The sequence below is a fragment of the Ceratotherium simum genome, chromosome 3 (assembly GCF_057802395.1).
Source record: "Ceratotherium simum simum isolate JZ-2026a chromosome 3, ASM5780239v1, whole genome shotgun sequence".
Taxonomy (NCBI): Eukaryota; Metazoa; Chordata; class Mammalia; order Perissodactyla; family Rhinocerotidae; genus Ceratotherium; species Ceratotherium simum.
Window position 1 is genome coordinate 24,183,914 of NC_141902.1, and position 18,787 is coordinate 24,202,700.

Below are 18,787 nucleotides of genomic sequence, written 5' to 3' on the forward strand. Positions count from 1 at the left end.
TGGTCTCAAGGTTGGGTTCCTGACAGAAGCACAGCACTGATGCTGGCAGTGGTGGCAACTGCAGTGACGTCAAGTCCCTGGCATTCAGTTCAGAGCAAACTGGAATATTTGGGTTCTATGGTGACAACGGCTTCCCTATCAAGCCAGTGCTGTGGTTTGGTGTGGGCAACATACCTGGAAGTTCAGCCTGCAGCCCGGTTCTCCAGCCTCCCAAGGTTCTACGAACTCCCTAATAACCTTTTAATAAATTCATTTTCTGCTTAAGCTAACGCTGTGGAAGCTGGTGTTTGCAAATGTTACTGGCAAGGTGAACAGAAAAACAGCTTTGTTGTTCCCTCATCCCAAACCCTGTTCCTACCCTCTGCCCTTCCCCTGGATGAAATCCCTCTTAGATAATAAAAGCCCTCTGGTCCCTTTCAGTCACAAGAATAGTCTTACTTTAGTAATTAACTGGTCTAGTCCAATATAATAACAAAAATTATAATAAAAATTCTGGAATCTATTCTAAGTGAAAGCTTCGTCCCTCTCCGTCTTTAGTGGGCTTCACCCTGGAAGCATTTATCAGGAGGGGGGAGTGGTCCTCTTCTCTCTGTTTCTCCAGCTGGGGCTCCTCCTTTGCCTTTTACCAGGCTGCCTCTGCTCCCCCAGGATTGCAGTGGGCAGGAGGGAGGAGAGGCAGCGGTGGGAAGACATGTGGCCAGCACAGATGAATCTGATGTTGGTTTCCTCTGGCCATGGCACATGTTTAGTACAACATACGGCAGACACTCAATAAATATTTGTACTTATTTTCATTAGGTGTAGATTTGATGCTTCCTCTCTGTTAGACAGTAATGAAAACAGGGACTATACCTCGTCTTTGTACTATTGTCACATATTTTATTATGATGTACCCTGTCGAGCTCAGTAACTTCTGGGCTACTGATGAAGTCATCAAGGTGTAAGTCTCTTAAAAGACCTCGCTTTGATTATTTGTGCACACGTGGCCATCCTACTGGAAGTACAAGCTTCCTAAGTAGGGAGTGTGCTGTGGGTGGCTTTTCACCAAAGACTCAGATTCCCCTTCTGTAGTGTAGAGTTATCACTGGAGGGCTGCTGTCCAGCCAGGATCAACATTTCTTACACTCCCTGTGTCTAGATGGGACCATATGACTGAGTTCTGGCCAATGAAGTATAAATAGAAGTGTCGTTCGACACTTCCAGGTTTGGTGCCTAAAACCTTCTCACATCATCCTCCATGTCCTCTCTCCCCTCTTGGCTTCCCAGATGTTGGTGTCAGGGTTAGCTCGGAAGTCACATGTTAAAGATGGCAGAGCCTCCATTAGCCTGAGTTTCTGAGTGATTCTGTGAAGCAGAACTCTCTGCCTCCAATTGGACTTTATAGAGAAGAGAAATAAACTTCTATCATATTAAGTCAAGGGTCAGCAAACTTTTTCTGTAAAGGGCCAGATAGAAAATATTTTGGTTTTGCAGGTTATATGGTCTTTGTCACAACTACTCCTCTGCCATTGTAGTGTGACAGCAGCCATAGACAATACATAAATGAATGAGTATGGCTATGTTCCAATAAAACTTTATTTACAAAAACAGGCAGCTGGCTGACTTTGGCCAGTGAGTGGTAGTTTTCTGACCTCTGTATTAAACCACAATTTTGGATTTTATCTGTTATGGCAGAATACTACACTAATCAATTCACCTTTCTTGTTCAATCTTGTATCAACATTACCCAGTGTGATGGCAAGCACAGAGTAGATTTTCAGTGATGAATGAATAGAGAGCCTTGAAATATAAAGGCTGAAGTTTTAACAACAGTATGGGACAGAAGATCATGCCTCCAGCCTGAACATGGAACTCAGGAACTCAATCTGAGCTTCTTGCCTAAAGCTGGGAGGCACAAAGTGTCATCTCATTCATAAAACAAGGATAAGAAAAACTCCCTCTGTTGACTCTCCGTGTCCTCAAGACTGGGGCCAACATCCTTGACTTAACATTAAGAGATTTCTTGCCATGGCTTCTGCTCATATCTCTATTCTCATTTTCCACTGCTCTTTCTTCTTTGTGTCTGAGCCAGATATACCAAACCAGGTTCCCTAAATGCTTCACAATTTCACACATGCTGTTTCCTCCATCAGGAATGCCATTCTCCTTCTTGTTCTCCTGCCTTAACTCCTGTGCATCTTAGCTTCCAACTCTTGTAGTCCCATCCGGAGTAGGAGATGGTACTCCTCCTATGTACTTATCCTCCACATGGCCACAAACCCAGCTCATTCCTCAGTTACAGCACTTATGATGCTCTGATGTGTCAATATATCTGCTTACCTACTACATTGGGTGCACACTAAGGTCAGGGACCAGCCTGTTTTCCACATCCCCAAGCCCTGTGGCAGTACTTGGCACTCATTTGGTTCTCAACAGAACCTGGTGAACGAATTAGTGAATTAATATGAATCCCAGCCCTAGTAAATACAGCAACAACTATGTATGTTGAAGAGATTTTTTACTCTTGGCATTTACAGATATTTGATTCAAAAACACTAAACTAAAAATGATATATCATGTATAACATAATAACTTATATTGAATTTACATTTCAGTAGCTGGTCCCTTCCTTTTGCCTCTGAAGCCAAACTACCCTCAGTTCCACCTGATCCCAGAGCAGTAGAGGCACTTATAGCAAAGTGAGAAGCCTCAATTCTTAAACAATTTGGGTTCTGCTGATGGCACATGTATCCTCTAAAAAATACACAACTATATGACCCAGATTTTCCAGGAAAGTCCCACTTTCAAGTGTTTGTTCCATTTCCCCAACAAATAAGCATACATTTTCGAACCACATGTCTCTACTTTGTTTAAGAAAATTTGATTGTTGTTAAATGTCCAATTCCAGCCCTAAATGGTGTGTTGAGTTCGTGGTAACCAGCTTCATATTTAACCAAGCATCTGATCTAAAAATATTTTTAAAATTTACCCCTATTGAAAAAATTTAGAAGTGTCACAGCACCTAAAATTTTTTAGTCTATATCTCCATTTGACTGCATATAAGATTTGGCTAATTGTTAAAAGTTACACTGGTAAAGATGAGTAAAACACATTCCTTAAATTTGGGGCTTTTGAACCAGCTACACATTTTGGCCAATTTGGCACCAGTTGGGTCAAATTGCCTTTTTTGGCTCTGACCCAAAATCATAATGGAAACTTTGACCTCACTTTTAGCAAGGAATGGGAGGAAGCCTGAAGACTGAGGTACCCCCACCCCCAAACGTAACTGCAGCATTTCCAGCACTAATCTGGTGGGAGTCCCAGGTCAGCCTGACTTGTCTCCAGGAGGTAGGAAGACCAGGGCTATTCTGGGAAGAAGAGACAGTGGCTCCTGTTTGTTTAGCTGGCTGCTGTGGGGGATGTGACTGCTTGCCCGCAGGAAGAGCCAACAGCAGAGAAGAAGGAAGGAAAAGGAGCCTCTGACAAGGGCCTAGAGCCCAGAGGATAAGCCATTCAGGGACAGAATTGAAGTTTGGAGACACTTCCACCCACCCTTTTTCCTTTCATACACACCCTCTCTTCCTCTTCCCAGAGCCATCCAGCCTGTGAACCCCTCCCTGCTTGTTCTGGGCACTCCTGGTAGAGGACTTGTCACTCAGTGCCAAACACACATTTGGCAGGGTGAGGTGTAAGACGGGCAGGTGGAGCAGCCCTGGAGCTCCAGCTCAGACGGGCCATCACCATCCACTCTCTACAACCCCTTTAGGAGGGCTTGAGATAACTGGAACACATGGGTCCTAAGGAGAACAGGTCCTTCTCTGAACAGATAGCAAGATAGGTGAAGGGATAGAGATTTAGTTGAACCATATGAAACTGCCAGTTATCTAGATAGATAGATAGAAAGATAGATATGATTGATGGATAAAAATATGTACGGCTAGGTAGCTATAAAAACAGATAGAGAGGGCGAGTTAGGTATGTACAGATCAATTACAATTTTTATTTTAACAATACATCAGCTGTTTGAGACACATGTGTGCCTCTTTCTAGTAGGAAAGAATGGTCTGAGGGACGTCAAGGACAAAGGAACCAGATGAGCAGAAATCCATGGGAGCAATAACAGCACTGGTGACAGCCAACCCATGCCAAAAGCCCCATTCCTAACCTGCTTTCACTTCAACATTCATAGTGAAGTTCCTGACAGAACGGAACTGTCAGAAATTGAACTGTACAAAATTGTATATACCTCTTAGGTACAAATGGGATATTTTGCTTTAAAATAATCCATAAGTACATCTTAGGGTTTTGTAAAATAGCTCATAAACTATGGTTTATAAACTTGCTCGAGCTAATCTGCCCCTGTGGACTCACAGTTTTTATTTATCACTTTCTCCCAAACTGAACTATGTGTATCCTGGACCATTAGTTAAAATGTATAAACAATCGATCACAATCCTCCCTTAAAGAGTTTCCCCTAAACACTATATAAACGTAATATGACCGGAATAAAAACACAAAGGAATTTCTTTGTGGTCAGTGGTTCCTGATGATGTATGGTAAGTATTATGCCCAATCAATTCACTCTCTTTCCATATCTAGTTTCTACAATTTATCACGCAGGAAAAACATGAAAGATAGCCCATACTTCCAAGAATCCTAGACCACACAACCTTTAAAAATGGTTTACTATCTTCATCTTTAGCAGTTTTGATTCCAAAGTCGAGTGTCTCAGAGCACTGGACCTGAGATCCAGTCTATACCAAGTGAATCAACATTTGCAGCCACGCTATATTACAACAAACTTCCACGTCCGCACGCTGCTGATCTTGGGCCCTGGGAGGAAGCTCTGGTTTCTTTACAGACTCTTTGGAGCAGCTTTATAGGTGATAATGCCCCATCTAGAGACCTTGAATCTTTGATGCATACTCTGAACTTGATTAGACTTGATGATTTTTCTTAGATGGATAACCAGGTCCTTGAATTCTCTCTCAGAGCCAGATTTCCCAGCATCAGCTGCCAAATGGGTGCTAAAAAGTCTCAACAGAAAAACAAAGGAGGGAAAAATGGCTCCAGCTGCAATATCAGAGAATAAAGTGCCATCACTTTCTCCCACCAATCCACAAGGGAAAAAAAAACCCTACAACTACAGTCACGCACCGCATGATGACTTTTCGGTTAATGATGGACGGCACATATGACAGTGGTCCCATAAGATTGGTACCATACAGCCTATGTGTGTAGTAGGCTATACCATCTAGATTTGTGTAAGTACACTCTGTGATGTTCAAATAATGACTAAATCACCTAATGATGCATTTCTTAGAACATGTCCCCGTCATTAAGCAATGCATGACTGTACCACTGGACTTGAAAGCAGGTCCACTCCAAACATCTGTTTTTCCTTTGTTTTGAAAGTGAAGTCATTTTTTTTAACTTTTAAATTGTGAACTAGAGCACACATACAAAGGAGCACCCAAAACAAAACTGTAGATCAAGTACAATGATCATTTCAAGATAAATACCCATATTACCACCACCCAGGCCAATAAGCAGACATTGCCAGCACCCCAAAGCCCTTTCATTCTCCGCCCATCACTGTGCACCCCTTCTCTCCACTGCCCCTCCCTCAATATCCCGACTGTTATGGCAATCACTGCCTTGTTGCTTCTTATATTTCTACCACCTAAGCACTCAGTGTATCCCTATGTGTATGGTTTAGTTTTGTGTCTTTTCCTTTAATGTCACATAAATGGAATCATACAACATGTGCTCTTTTGTGACTGGCTAATTTCACCCAATATTACATTTGAGTATATATATAGTGCATATTATTGTACATATTTTCAGTTCATTCCTTTTTGTATCTGTAGAGTATGCCGTTATGTGACAAGACCACAATTTATTTATGCATTCGAGTGTTGATGGACATTGGGTTGTTTCAGTTTAGGTCTATTACCAGTGAAGCTACACAAGTGCACACATTTCTGTTTTTTATATACCGAGAAGTAGAATTGCTGTTGCATAAAGTACGTTCAGTTTTAGTGGACAATGCTGTACTGTTTTCCACAGTGGTGGCAGCAATTTAAACTTCCCCGGAAGTGTATTTGCACTCCTGTTGCTCCACATCTTCACCAACACTTGATAGTGTCAGGTTTTTTCTAACTTTCTGGTGCATCTAATTGTGTTTTTTATTTGCATTTCCCTGATTACTAAAGGGACTCAGCACCTTTTCATTTGTTTATGGAAATCTTGTTTTGTAAAGTGTTCGAGTCTCCTGCCCATTTTCTTTTGAGTTGTTTGTCGGTTGTATTTTGTCTCAATAGTGTCTTTTGATAAAAAGAAGTCCTTAATTTTAACGTAGTCAAATGTATTAATCTTTTCTTTATGGCTGGTATTCTTGCATCCTGTTAAAGAAATCTTTCCCTACCAGGAGATCATGAACATATTTGCCTATATTATATGCTAGAAGTTTATTGGGCCTTGGTCAAGTTGCCCCAGGTAACCTTGATTTTAAATCCATCAAGAAGGGATGCGGGTCTTATTGCTCTCTTCTCAGAATGCTCCTAGGCTCCAAGTTCCACATATCAGCACTTTCTCACACACACACAATCTATGGCGACTTTTCCTGACTCCAAGGTATTTGCTTTCATTCCTCCAGCAGCTCCCGCTCCCTCATGTGGAGCATCTGTCTCCTTCTCTTGCTTCATCAGTTCTACATCTCCACACTTTACGCTCACGGTACAGCAGTGTCCCCATAGCCAAGCAATAAGATCCTTGTCTCTTGAGAGAGGGAGGGAAAGAGTTATAAGTTCTACAAGTTATAAGTTCCTCCGTTTGGGAACTGACTTGGCTATAACATCCAACCCCAGGACCCAAGGTTCATTCTATCACTCTAGACATTTTAAATCATGGGAATAGAAGGGTAAATTCATGGGGCCAGCCCTGTGTCTTAGTGGTTAAGTGCGCGTGCTCTGCCGCTGGCGGCCTGCATTCGGATCCTGGGTGCGCACTGATGCACTGCTTGTCAGGCCATGCTGTGGCAGCCTCCCATATAAAGTGGAGGAAGATGGGCACAGATGTTAGCCCAGGGCCAGTCTTCCTCAGCAGAAAGAGGAGGATTGGCATGGATGTTAGCTCAGGGCTGATCTTCCTCACACACACACACACACACAAAATATATATGCATTGTCATATTGTGTGCATGCTTTTTTATTTACATAAGTGGTATTGAAAGGTAGATTTCACTCGGCTTCTTACTTTACTCAGCACCATGTATTATGTGTAGTTGTGCGTACATCTCTATGGCTCTTTGCATTTCACTGTATTTTACCACAGGAACCACAGCATCTCTAAGTGCTGCCTTATAAGGGCATAAAAATCAAGATGGAGCTGGGATATCTTATTGTTTTTAACACAGTGATACATTCAGAAATTTCTGAATAATTCTGGAAAAGCAAGGAGGCTAGCCTGAAAGGGGTAGACTTACCCATTATTGTCTAAAAAGCAATGATTATGCCCAAGTGAACAAGCAGTCTTAGAAGAATCTTGACTTCCCAGTGATCCTGCATGGCACTGTCAGCTTTCCTCCTGTCCAACCCCAAGGACTCCTAAGAACTTAAGAGGGGATTAGAAAAGTTATAAAAATTTTTAAGTAATGTGATGATAAATAAAGAAACAAATAAATAAATTGAAGCGCTGTGTCTTTGAGAACGTAAGCCTGCTCAAGAACTAATATCTGCTGTTCCCATGGCAATGGAAATCAAGGCCTTTGGCTTTCGCAGAAATAAGGGGAGGCATGAGAGGTTTTGGCAGCAAACGAGATGCAGCACACTGAGCACAGACATGCATACCCACATCTGTGCCAACATCTGTGGTCACAAGCAATGGTGGCACCAGTGGGAGTTTCATCCTTTGGACAGCCTTGGCAGAGCCAGGAGTGCTCACCATGCCAAACTGGGGCAGAGAGGAAGGAAATGTTTCCTACCACGGGATAGTCATGGATGGAGCTAATCACTCATCTCCTTCCCTAGTGGCTTCTAAGCAGTTGAGAATTATATGGAAGGAGACAGACGGAATCAAAGCCAAGCTCGCCTTCATACTGTTAGGGCTGAATTGGAGAACGAGGCTTTCCACCACCTCCTCTCTAAACTGAAGGTAATTGGCAGAGTAGAGCTGACATGAGGTACCCGGCAAGTTTCAGGTAACATGCCTTTAACCCAAAGCAGAGACCTGGCTGGGTAAAGCAGAAGCAAGTTTGGCTTGCCAGAAACTAGAAATGTGACTTAAGCCTGTCAGGCCTAAGTGCAGGTGGTCCAAGGGGAAGAGACAGGGGACATGGTCTTGCTTTTGTAAGCCACCATTGGTAATGTGGATCAATCAGTTTATCTACTCCTCAGACTACAAGAAGTAAATAAGGCAACGGAGTGAAGGAATAGATGGAAGTTTCATCACCAGTACTTCTGAAAGGACTGAGCTATTGTACAAAGTGCCCTCTTTTATGAGCAGAAGGAGGAATGTGTAGAGAGGATGAGAAAGGTCCTTCCTGCAAAAGTCTGTGAAGCGCATGGAGCTCCTAAGGAGTAGATGGGGTGGAACCACAGAAATAATGATTTGTGACTCTAGTTATGACTCTTCTTCTACATGTAGACATACAGATAGCTTGGAAATCACAATCCATATTTTGGAAGCCCTACTGATGGGATCCCAATATTGTCTATTCCCATGCTCCCTGGGTGGCTGTGAGACTTTCCCACTTCTCAGATCCAGGCATGACTCCTTACCACACGGCCGAATGCTTCATGGCTGGGGCCGTGGGATACAGATTGCCCCTTCATGAGCCTTGAGATACCAACCAGGGGAGAGTTGGGGAAACCACCTTGCCTGGCTGGATCCCTGGGATGGATCACTGAGGCCCCAAAAAATGAGGCAGAGAAAGCCTACCCAGTCCTACTGTGAGCTCTCCAAGGGGTAGCACACTTTAAACTCTTTTGAGAAAGGTCAGAAATGTGTCCTGGAAGCTCGTCTGGAAGGTGATACTTATAGACACTAACTTGTTTCCAGAATTGGAAAGGAAATCCATGACAGATATGCCTTCCCCCACTCCCCAGGGACCTAGGAAAAATTTCCCTGGAGCAGGATTGAAGTAATAGAATAGGTGACTGGGCAGACAGTGAAGCCCACAATAGCAGCCACATTGTTGACATAGTGCAGAAACGGCCAATTTCTGGAATGGGAAAAAAAAAAAACCAAACAATAAGATAGCCACAGGCTCAGGGGCTTACCTCTGTGTCTTGGGAAGAATCCTTGACCCTACTGAGTATTTGAGTCTGGGGAGAGCAGCAGGGATCTGCATGTTAAATTCCTAAACAGCCCAAAAGGCAGGAAAATAAAACTTCAGCAAGTGCATTGATAATGAAAAAACGTGCAGAGGGCACAGGAGAGAGGAACTATTATGGAAGGAGTGAAATAATATGACAGCTCTAGGATAACCGGAGAGATGAGAGCTTGAGTTTTGCTTGTTGCGTGGTTTCGTTTTGTCTTTAAAGAGCTCTGAGAGGTTGGAGCTGCAAATAAGAGAGAAGATGGTTCATGGACTGAGGTGCCCTGAGGGGTGGGAGAGGATAAGATCCCAAGTGGTCGTGGAAGAGTTTCCCTGGAGAGGGAAGGCACACCTCTTTCTCTGATGCATGAGCTTTCAGGTAGGAAGAGAAGCAGATGAAGCAAGTTTTACACAGCATGGGGAAAGCTGACAAGTACCATCTCATCGCCATTGGTCCCTCTGTGAAGCACGCCGCAAGGTCACTGCTTAGAGTGAACAGAAGTGAAACTGTGGGGGAAGAGTGGTGGTAGTTTTAAAAAGCCATTAGAGAAAGGCGATGAGGGACCCGGGGGACTGGGTCGGCCAAGGGAGGGGTGTGAGGGAAGAGTCACGGTGGCATCAATGAAGATGGCGGAGCTGGTGATGCGAGCTCAGAGGAGGAGGTGGGGGAACTGGAGTGTAACAGTGGCTAGACTAAAGGGCATATCCTATGTGGGCTGGAGCTGAGGGTCTGAGCCGCCGCTCCTCGAGGGCCCCAGATCTCACCAGCTCTCTTTACTCCCTGAGAGGAACATGGTTAAGAGACAGGCCATCACCTTGCGATGGTGACAGGGCACATGCCAAGGGGAGCTGGAACCAGGGAGACCATTGTGATCTGGAGGTTAAGGGTAAGGAAACACTGAGTGAGTCTGGCAGAAAGCAGGTGGGGGGCGGGGGGATTATTAATCCAATCGCTTAATTAATAGCTAAGGAAACTGAGGTCCGGAAAGGTAAGGACAGCGGCAGAGGAGAGACTTAGGAGATCGTCCATTCCTAGTCCAGGTTATTCCCACGGTTCCCAGGTGAGGAGTGGGGAGGAAGACAACTGGACGAATCTCCTCTTAGAGCCACTGGCCGTCCGAGGGACAGGCTCTTGTCCGTGCCCCTGGGTGATTTGGTATGACATTTAATTACCACCTCCCTAACTCCCCAGGCAAAGACTCTCTTTTTTTCTTGGGGCCCCAGGATGCTCAAGTGCTGGTGACCAACACGGAGGAAAGCTCTCCTGAGGATGGGGTCAGTGGTGAGGAAATGGACCGCTGATGCAGGGGTGGCGTTTGTAGGCAAAGCAGCTGCTCATATTTGCCAGCCTCGCAAGGAAGCCGAGGTTAGGAGTTTCAAAACAAGTTTATTGCCAGTAAAAAAAGATCAAACACAGATTTTGGTTCAGTAGCTGCTCAGCAGCAACTCTGACCCATCACCTGTGAGGCCCTACACTAGATCTGTCTTAGAATTCCCTATGATGGAACAACAAAAGACCCCAAATAAGTAAAGGAATCCTGAGAAAAAAGAACTAAGCTGGAGGTATCACACTCCCTGATTTCAAAATATACTACAAAGCTATAGTAACCAAAACAGCATGGTACTGGCACAAAAACAGACACACAGATCAATGGAATAGAATCGAAAGCCCAGAAATAAACCCACACATCTATGGACAGCTAATCTTTGACAAAGGAGCCAAGAACATACAATGGAGAAAAGAAAGTCTCTTCAACAAATGGTGTTGGGAAAACTGGACAGCCACATGCAAAAAAATGAAAGTAGACCCTTACCTTACACCATACACAAAAATTAACTCCAAATGGATTAAAGACTTGAATGTAAGACCTGAAACTATGAAACTTCTAGAAGAAAACATAGGCAGTACGCTCTTCGACATCGGTCTTAGCAACATATTTTCAAGCACCATGTCTGACCGGGCAAGGGAAACAATAGAAAAAATAAACAAATGGGACTACATCAAACTGAAAAGCTTCTGCACAGCAAAGGAAACCATCAACAAAACGAAAAGACAACCTAACAATTGGGAGAAGATATTTGCAAACCATACGTCTGATAAGGGCTTAATCTCCAAAATATATAAAGAACTGATGCATCTCAACAACAAAAAAACTAACAACCCAATTAAAAAATGGGCAAAAGACCTAAACAGACATTTCTCCAAAGAAGATATACAGATGGCCAACAGGCACATGAAAAGATGTTCAAAATCATTAACTATCAGGGAAATGCAAATCAAAACTACAATGAGATATCACCTCACGCCCGTCAGAATGGCTATAATTAACAAGACAGGAAACAACATGTGTTGGAGAGGATGTGGAGAGAAGGGAACTCTCATACACTGCTGGTGGGAGTGCAAACTGGTGCAGCCACTATGGAAAACAGTGTGGAGATTCCTCAAAAAATCAAGGATAGAACTACCATATGATCCAGCTGTTCCACTGCTGGGTATTTATCCAAAGAACTTGAAAACATCAATGCATAAAGATACATGCACCCCTGTGTTCATTGCAGCGTTATTCACAATAGCCAAGACTTGGAAGCAACCTAAGTGCCCATCAAGGGACGAATGGATAAAGAAGATGTGGTATATATACACAATGGAATACTACTCAGCCATAAGAAATGATGAAATCCAGCCATTTGTGACAACATGGATGGACACTGAGGGTATTATGCAAAGTGAAATAAGTCAGAGGGAGAAGGTCAAATACCGTATGATTTCCTTCATTAAGTAGTAGATAATAACAACAATAAACAAACACATAGAGACAGAGATTGGATTGGTGGTTACCAGAGGGGAAGGGGGGAGGGAGGAGGGCGAAAGAGATAATTCAGCACATGTGTGTGGTGATGGGTTGTAATTAGTATTTGGGTGGTGAACATGATGTAATCTATGCAGAAATAGAAGTATAATGATGTACACCTGAAATTTATACAATGTTATAAACCAATGTTACTGCAATAAACAAAAAATTAAATAAATAAATAAAAATAAGAAAAAATAAAAAATAAAAATGCAAAAAAAAAAAAAAAAAGGAATTCCCTATGACACCTCCTCGGGCCCTGGCCTTCGTTCTCCTATCCAATCACCATCTGGTTCCCAGGGTAAAATGCAGTGTCTACACTCAGAGTGACAGCCTCCAGTCCTAGTGGTGGACATAAGAGCCTCAAGGAGAAGCCAGCCATCACAACATTCTCCAAGTGATGTAACTGGCTTCTGGAGAGCACAGGAAGGACGTGAGTCCCTCATAGTCCTCTGGCTGCCCTGCTCTGCATGGAAGGAGGACAGAACTGAGGTCTCAGCCCATGCACTAATGAACTCTGACCTCTGGCCCTACTGACCTAGTCAGAGGGCCCAGCATAGCTCCACCTCTGGATCCCACCACCCAGGCTCCCCAAGGGATATGGTGGGGCCCCACCTGCCCTCCAGATCCCAGCTCCCAGGCTGTGCAACCCAGACTTGATGAGAGGAAGGGCCGATTTGTGAAGACGCAGTTAGAAAGTCCTGTCTCCTCTGGGAGACACTCTACTGCTGCCATCCACAGAGATTTTTAAAAGAATTTTGCAGAGCCAGATTATTTTCAACCTGAAAAAATTCAGATGGTCAGTGCTAGATACAACTGTGAAGGGGCAAAGAGAGGCTGCCCTTGGCAGACAAGTGCCTTTGTGGGAAGATGACCCTGCTTGGAGCTGGGGCTGGGGGTTCCTCTGGACTGTTCCCACAGAAGAGGCAGGCCTGATTCTGCTACAGAGGAGTGAGAGGCTGCTGGTCTCAGAGGCTGCAGGCCAGGGCCACAGAGTGAGGGGCATGAGTGTGTAGGTCTCAGAGGGGCTTGGTGGGCTGGGGAAAGCCCAGGGTGGTTGGTGTGGGAGCAGCTGTATCCTCACCACCGGGCTGAAGTCAGTCTTGACGAATCCTGGTGACAGGCAGTTCGGCTGGATGCCCTTTGGTGCCAGCTCAACAGCCAAGGCCTGGGTAAGTCCCACAGGGAAGTTTTGCTGGTAGTGTAGGTCCCCAACATCTAAGAAGGGAAAAGAAACAAAGTTCCCTGCAGGTGAGAGGACGGACTCTTGCTGGACCTCTAGGGATGGATATGCTCTTAGGCCCAACTCAGACATTTCTCCCACTCACCCCTGGGAATTACCAAGGAACAAAATCTGGGCAGGAACAGAAAGAAGCCTGGGCTTAAGGAAAAGTCAGGAAGGCAGAGGCTATGTTCGCCTATGCTCAACCCAGAGGGAAGAGCTTGCATGCAAAGTCAGGGAACTGGACAGAAGAGATGGAGGCCAGATCCCTGCTCTACCACGAACTGGTCAACCTTGGGCAAGTCGTGTAAGATCTCTTGGTCTCAATTTCACCCGATGGAGTTTATAAGCTCTGCCTGGTGATAGTCACAGGAACATCATGTAGGGACATTGATAGCCTGTACTGCCCCCTGGTGTGAATTTTAAAAAGAACTCTCCTCTGAGCTGATACAGCCCCACTGATGCCTGACTTGGTAAATGCAAATGTTAATGCCACCCCCTTCTTTCAGGAGAATATAGCTAGGGTGCATGGCTTGGCAAGCAGAGCGTGGAGTGGATTTCAGCTCCCACTTGTCCCTGGACTGGGTGCCCTTGTGCAGTGAACAACCTGTACAACCATACATGGCAGCCTTGGGGTTGTGGGGACTGAATGAGATAATAGCAGTGAGTGTGATTTTAAGTGTGGATAGGACAAGTGTACAATGTTGTGCGTTTGGATTTTATCATCACACGTGATCAATATTCACTCCCTCCTGACCCTAGCATCCACTCCACTGCCCCATTCCAAAGCTCCCCACTCACTCTTTGAGGTGCACAGACAGCAGCAGTGGCAATCAGCACCACAGAGCCTCCTCTGTGAGGAGACAGACAGGTGTGACAGGATAGAAGGTGAGCACAACTGAGAAGCCAGATGCTTCCAGAAAATGGGCTTCCAAGTGAAGAGGAGACAGAACCAAGGTACAAGGAGAAGAAGGGAAGTGGGGACCGTGCCAGGGAGTCTGGGAAGAAGTGAACGCTTTGAGGAGGTTGGACCCAGAGGGTGCTGACACAGCCTCCCCCACCGGGAAACCCCAGGACTCCAGTGACACAGGCAGGGATCAACCAGCAGCTGGGTCTCTAGAGAACAGACCGGGGAGCATGGAGCCATCAGTGTGAGGTCAGAGCAGTGGTCCCCAGCTCCAGGGAGGGCCACTCCCCTAGGAGGGAAATGCATTTAGAGTCACCTAAGTTCCAAATCTAACTCTGGAGCAGGAGCAGGAACTGGGTGCTGACTCAGACAAGAAGAGATGAGGAGCCAAAGGGAGGAGAATCTCGGCCCGAGAGACCCCAGAGGCAAACAGGGGTGCTCTGAGGGGGCTTCCTCTGGCCTCTTTGGAGGGGTTAGGTGCTCTGGGTTACACCCCAAGGCCCCTGTCCCTTGCAGCTGCCCCGCCATTCTCGAGGACAGAGCATGTCAGAAGCAGTCCAGGCTCCTCTGTGGGTTTGGAATCTGTCGACCACGTTCCCTCCAAATGTTCCTTTCACAGTTCGGCCGCACCCCTCTGGGGACCAAGTGGCCTGAAGATGTGGTTTTGGAGGTGACGGGAGACAGATCCCGCATCTAGAGGACAGTCCTTCTACCTGCTTTCCTTGGGATGCCCCACTTCGGGCCATCTCCCCCAAGTGTCCCCTAGCACAGAGGAAAGCAGGGGAGAGTCGCCCCAACATCATGGCCCCCCTGCCCTCACCCCCTCTTCTCCATGTGGGGCAACAGCTGGCTCAGCAGCAGGGACAGGGCCTTCACATTCACATCCCAGACCTGAAATCCAAGCAGGGGGCTAAAGGGGAGCTGTAAGGTTGGGCCCCTCTGATTGTCTGGGGTCCCGCGGGGAGGAGCTGGGGGTCAGCGCTGCTCTTCTCCTTGTGGTCCCAGAGTTGAGGAGAAGGAGGAGTCTGAGGGGTCTGCCTGCCCACCAGGAAAACTCGGCTTAAGAACCTCTTCACTGTCACTCGCTACGCAGACTCTGCAGGCACATCCCCCTCCAGAGAAGCAGACCAGTGAAAACAGTACGGGGAAGGACGTCAGGAAAGCTGGTGTATCAGTGTTTGCTTTAATGAGCAGAGGGGAGAAGTCACACGCCAGCCGGCAGGCTGCAAACACCAGCTCTGTGTGGGGCCCTGCTCAGGGGCAGGTGCTGAAATTTGAGTTTCCCGTAAAAGCTGGAGGCTGGGCTGGGGAGGGACGGGGCAGAGCAGGGCCAAGAAGACCAGGAACGTGAGAACCAAGAGAGAAAGTGGGGCAGGGTCTGGAAGGAGAGAAGAGAGGGGTCAGCAGAGGAACACTCCACGAGGAAGGAATGGCTAACCCTGCTCACAGGACCCCTCTCTGCAGACACATGGAGGGGGAGGGTCAGGACTGTGCCAGCCCCTCTCAGGGGCCCCTCAGGACAGCAGGGGCAGGGGCAGGGCAGCAGGAGCCCCTGTGATGCTCGGTGGAGTCTGGCAGGGATGGTGGTCCCTTCTCTCAGCTGTGTCTGTGGACAAGTGAAGTGTCCCAAGGGGGGGCTCTGGGACAGCCAGACTGAAGGGATCAGAGTGGGTGCCAGTGAGTCCAGAGGGTGACAGCCTCAGGTTTCTGAGCCAGGAGACAGGATCTGGCCCAGAGCTGGGCATGTCCCCTCACATCTGGGCCTCGGAGGAGGGCTGAAGTAGAGAAGGTCTGCAGTATCATTGGCCACCTGGCAGACGACTCAGGTGTGCTCTACCCAATGGAACCGGGGCTGTGGCTGGAAGGTAAACGGGTGGCATCTGGGAACACACAAAGGTGTGTGAGTAGCGATGGGAGACCTAGAGAATCTCGCAGCTCCGTGCTCCCCCGGCCTCACCTTGTCCCACACCTGCTCACCGGTCCCCAGGGTGCTCCCCACCAGGAAGTTGATGCCCCTACAGTTCTAGGGCCTGGGGGGAAACGGAGGCAGCACAGAGGGTGAGGAAGAGATGAAATTGTGGACCAGAAGCCTCCTCCCTGCCTCCACAGTCATCTGGGAGGGCCTGGCCAATCAGAAAGCCCTGCGGTGGGTCCTAGAAGCCTGAGCCACATTTCCAGCCGGCCTCAGTGGGGCCTTCTCCTGGATTTTTCACCCTCAGACTCACTCTGGGAGAACACTGGACAGTGCCTAAGTCACCTGCGCTTCATCTGAGCCCTGCTGGGCTCTCTCCTTCCCCTCTTTGTAATTCCTTAGCACTCCCTCATTTCTGGGAATCTTCACTCTTGAAGTCTCGTATACCTGGAGTCTCTTCTCTGGAAAACATATCTGGTCCATTCCCACTCCCCTTCAAGACTCTCTTTCAAAAATGACCTTTTCCCGGCGAGCCCCCTGAACAGGGCCCACTCCCATGGTGACTGTGATGGGCTCTCCAGCCTGGCATCTCCCCTGCTCCAGTCCACAGAGCTGCCCCTGCGGTGGGCATCGTCCCAGCTTCACAGGGCTTCAGCCATTTGTTCCCTGTGTTCCCTGCAAGGTCCTGCCAGGCACAGAATTAAGGTTAACAATGTGGGTTTTGGGGGTCAGCCCTGTGGCCTAGTGGTTAAGTTTGGCATGTTCCACTTCGGTGACCCGAGTTCATGGGTTTGTTCCTGGGTGTGGACCTACACCACCCGTCGGCAGCCATGCTGTGGTGACAACCCACATACAAAATAGAGGAAGATTGGCACAGATGTTAGCTCAGGGCAATCTTCCTCAGCAAAAAAAAAAAAAAAAAAAAGGAATGTGGGTTTTGGAGTCAGGCAGACCTCAGTTCAAAATCATCCCTGCCACTTAACCTTGCTAGGTCTGTTTCCCACAGTAAAGCTGTTATAACAACATCTAGCACCTCACATACTAATGTGATGGGGTGTTAGTGTGTGTCTGACACACAGTGAATATCCAAGAATATGTTAAGGGAAGGAGCATCTTGACTTAGAGCCCTTCCTGCCCTGGACTGGGTGTATGTTCTCACCTCCGCCCCCTCACCGTGGCCACCAGCGCCTCCCGGTCCTTGGCCTTCCCCACATGGCACACGGTGCCTGTCACACTCAGCCCCTCCCCCTGCAGCACTGCCACTGCCCGGTCCACATTCTGCGGCTTCTGGCTGCTGACCACCATGTGGGCCCCGTCCTGGGCCAGACGCCGGGCGATGGCAGAGCCAATCCTGCAGGCAGAGATGGCTGAGATGGCTTCAGCCCCTCCCCACCCTCCTCCTGGGAGCCTGATCTTAAGACATAAAATACCACAGTGTCCCAGCCCCCAAATCTTCTGACCAGAAATGAGGAACTAACTTTTACTGAGCACCTCCTATGTAGCAGGCATTTGCATTATCCTATCATCCACTCTGTCATCAAGGCACTGTTATCCAGTTATGTTTTACAGAGGTGGTTAAGTAAAGTCACAAACTGCTCAGGTATTAACCTTGGAGCCTGGATTCAAATCCAGGTCTGAATCCAAAGCACTTGCTCTTTCCACCTTCCCACTGTGCTTCTCGGGAAACAGGTGAGTTTAATGACAGAAGCTTGCCCTTAGAAAGATGACAATTTCCAGAGCTGGGTAATGGGCAGGGATGTGAGAGAAGGGAATTGACAGCAGATCCCACTTGCGATGGGGACACTACACCCCTTGCAAGGGCCCACACCATCCGCGACTCCCATTTACTCACCTGTCTGTGGAGCCAGTGATCACAGCCACTGTATTGTCCAGTGCACAGCTCTTGTCTGCCCTACTGCTGTGCATTCTCAGTGAGAGAGGGGCCAAGGAGCGAAGAAGAACCGCACAAGTCCAAGACACAGCCCCCAAGCATGGTGGCCAATTGTCAAGCCTCCCTCCTGCTGGACCCAACCCCGAGAAGAAGTGAAAGGTGCATCTCCACGGTTCCTTCACGGTGGTGTCTCTATGACATCTCTGGTGGGTGTCCTAACATCACTTCAACCTCATGGGGAATATACAGAGCTTTTCTCAACCCATTCCGCAGACCAGCCACCCCGTCACAATGGCCACTCCATCATCAGAGTAAACATGGCCAGGCACACGGCACACACCTAAGTGGTTCTTGCCCGGGGGACCACAAAATCCCATGCAAGGAGCAGAACTCACTGTCTTCTTAGACTCATTCACTCCTTCCCTCCTTCATCCATTGCCTGATCATGCCACTTGTTTCTACCTAATATCTGTAGTTTCTGTCCTTCCCTGGATATTTCACAGCCACCACCTTAGCCCCAGTCTTCATTTTCTGCTTAGTTTATAGCAACCTCCTCTTCCCCCAGCTCCTTCCTCACCCCAGACCCCAGACGTGTCTTCTCTATGGGTCTGACTGACCGTGTTATCCCCTCCTCTTGGATAGTTCTCATCCAACCATAGACAAAGCCCAGCCACTCCCCTCTGGCTTTGAAGACTTTCACCGAGG

At 47.2% G+C, this 18,787-nt stretch overlaps 1 pseudogene; it reads right to left on the reverse strand.

Moving 5' to 3' along the window:
• Window positions 1-10,109: 10,109 nt before the first annotated feature.
• On the reverse strand, window positions 10,110-18,117 carry LOC147917455 (dehydrogenase/reductase SDR family member 2, mitochondrial-like; annotated as a pseudogene).
• Window positions 18,118-18,787: the final 670 nt, after the last annotated feature.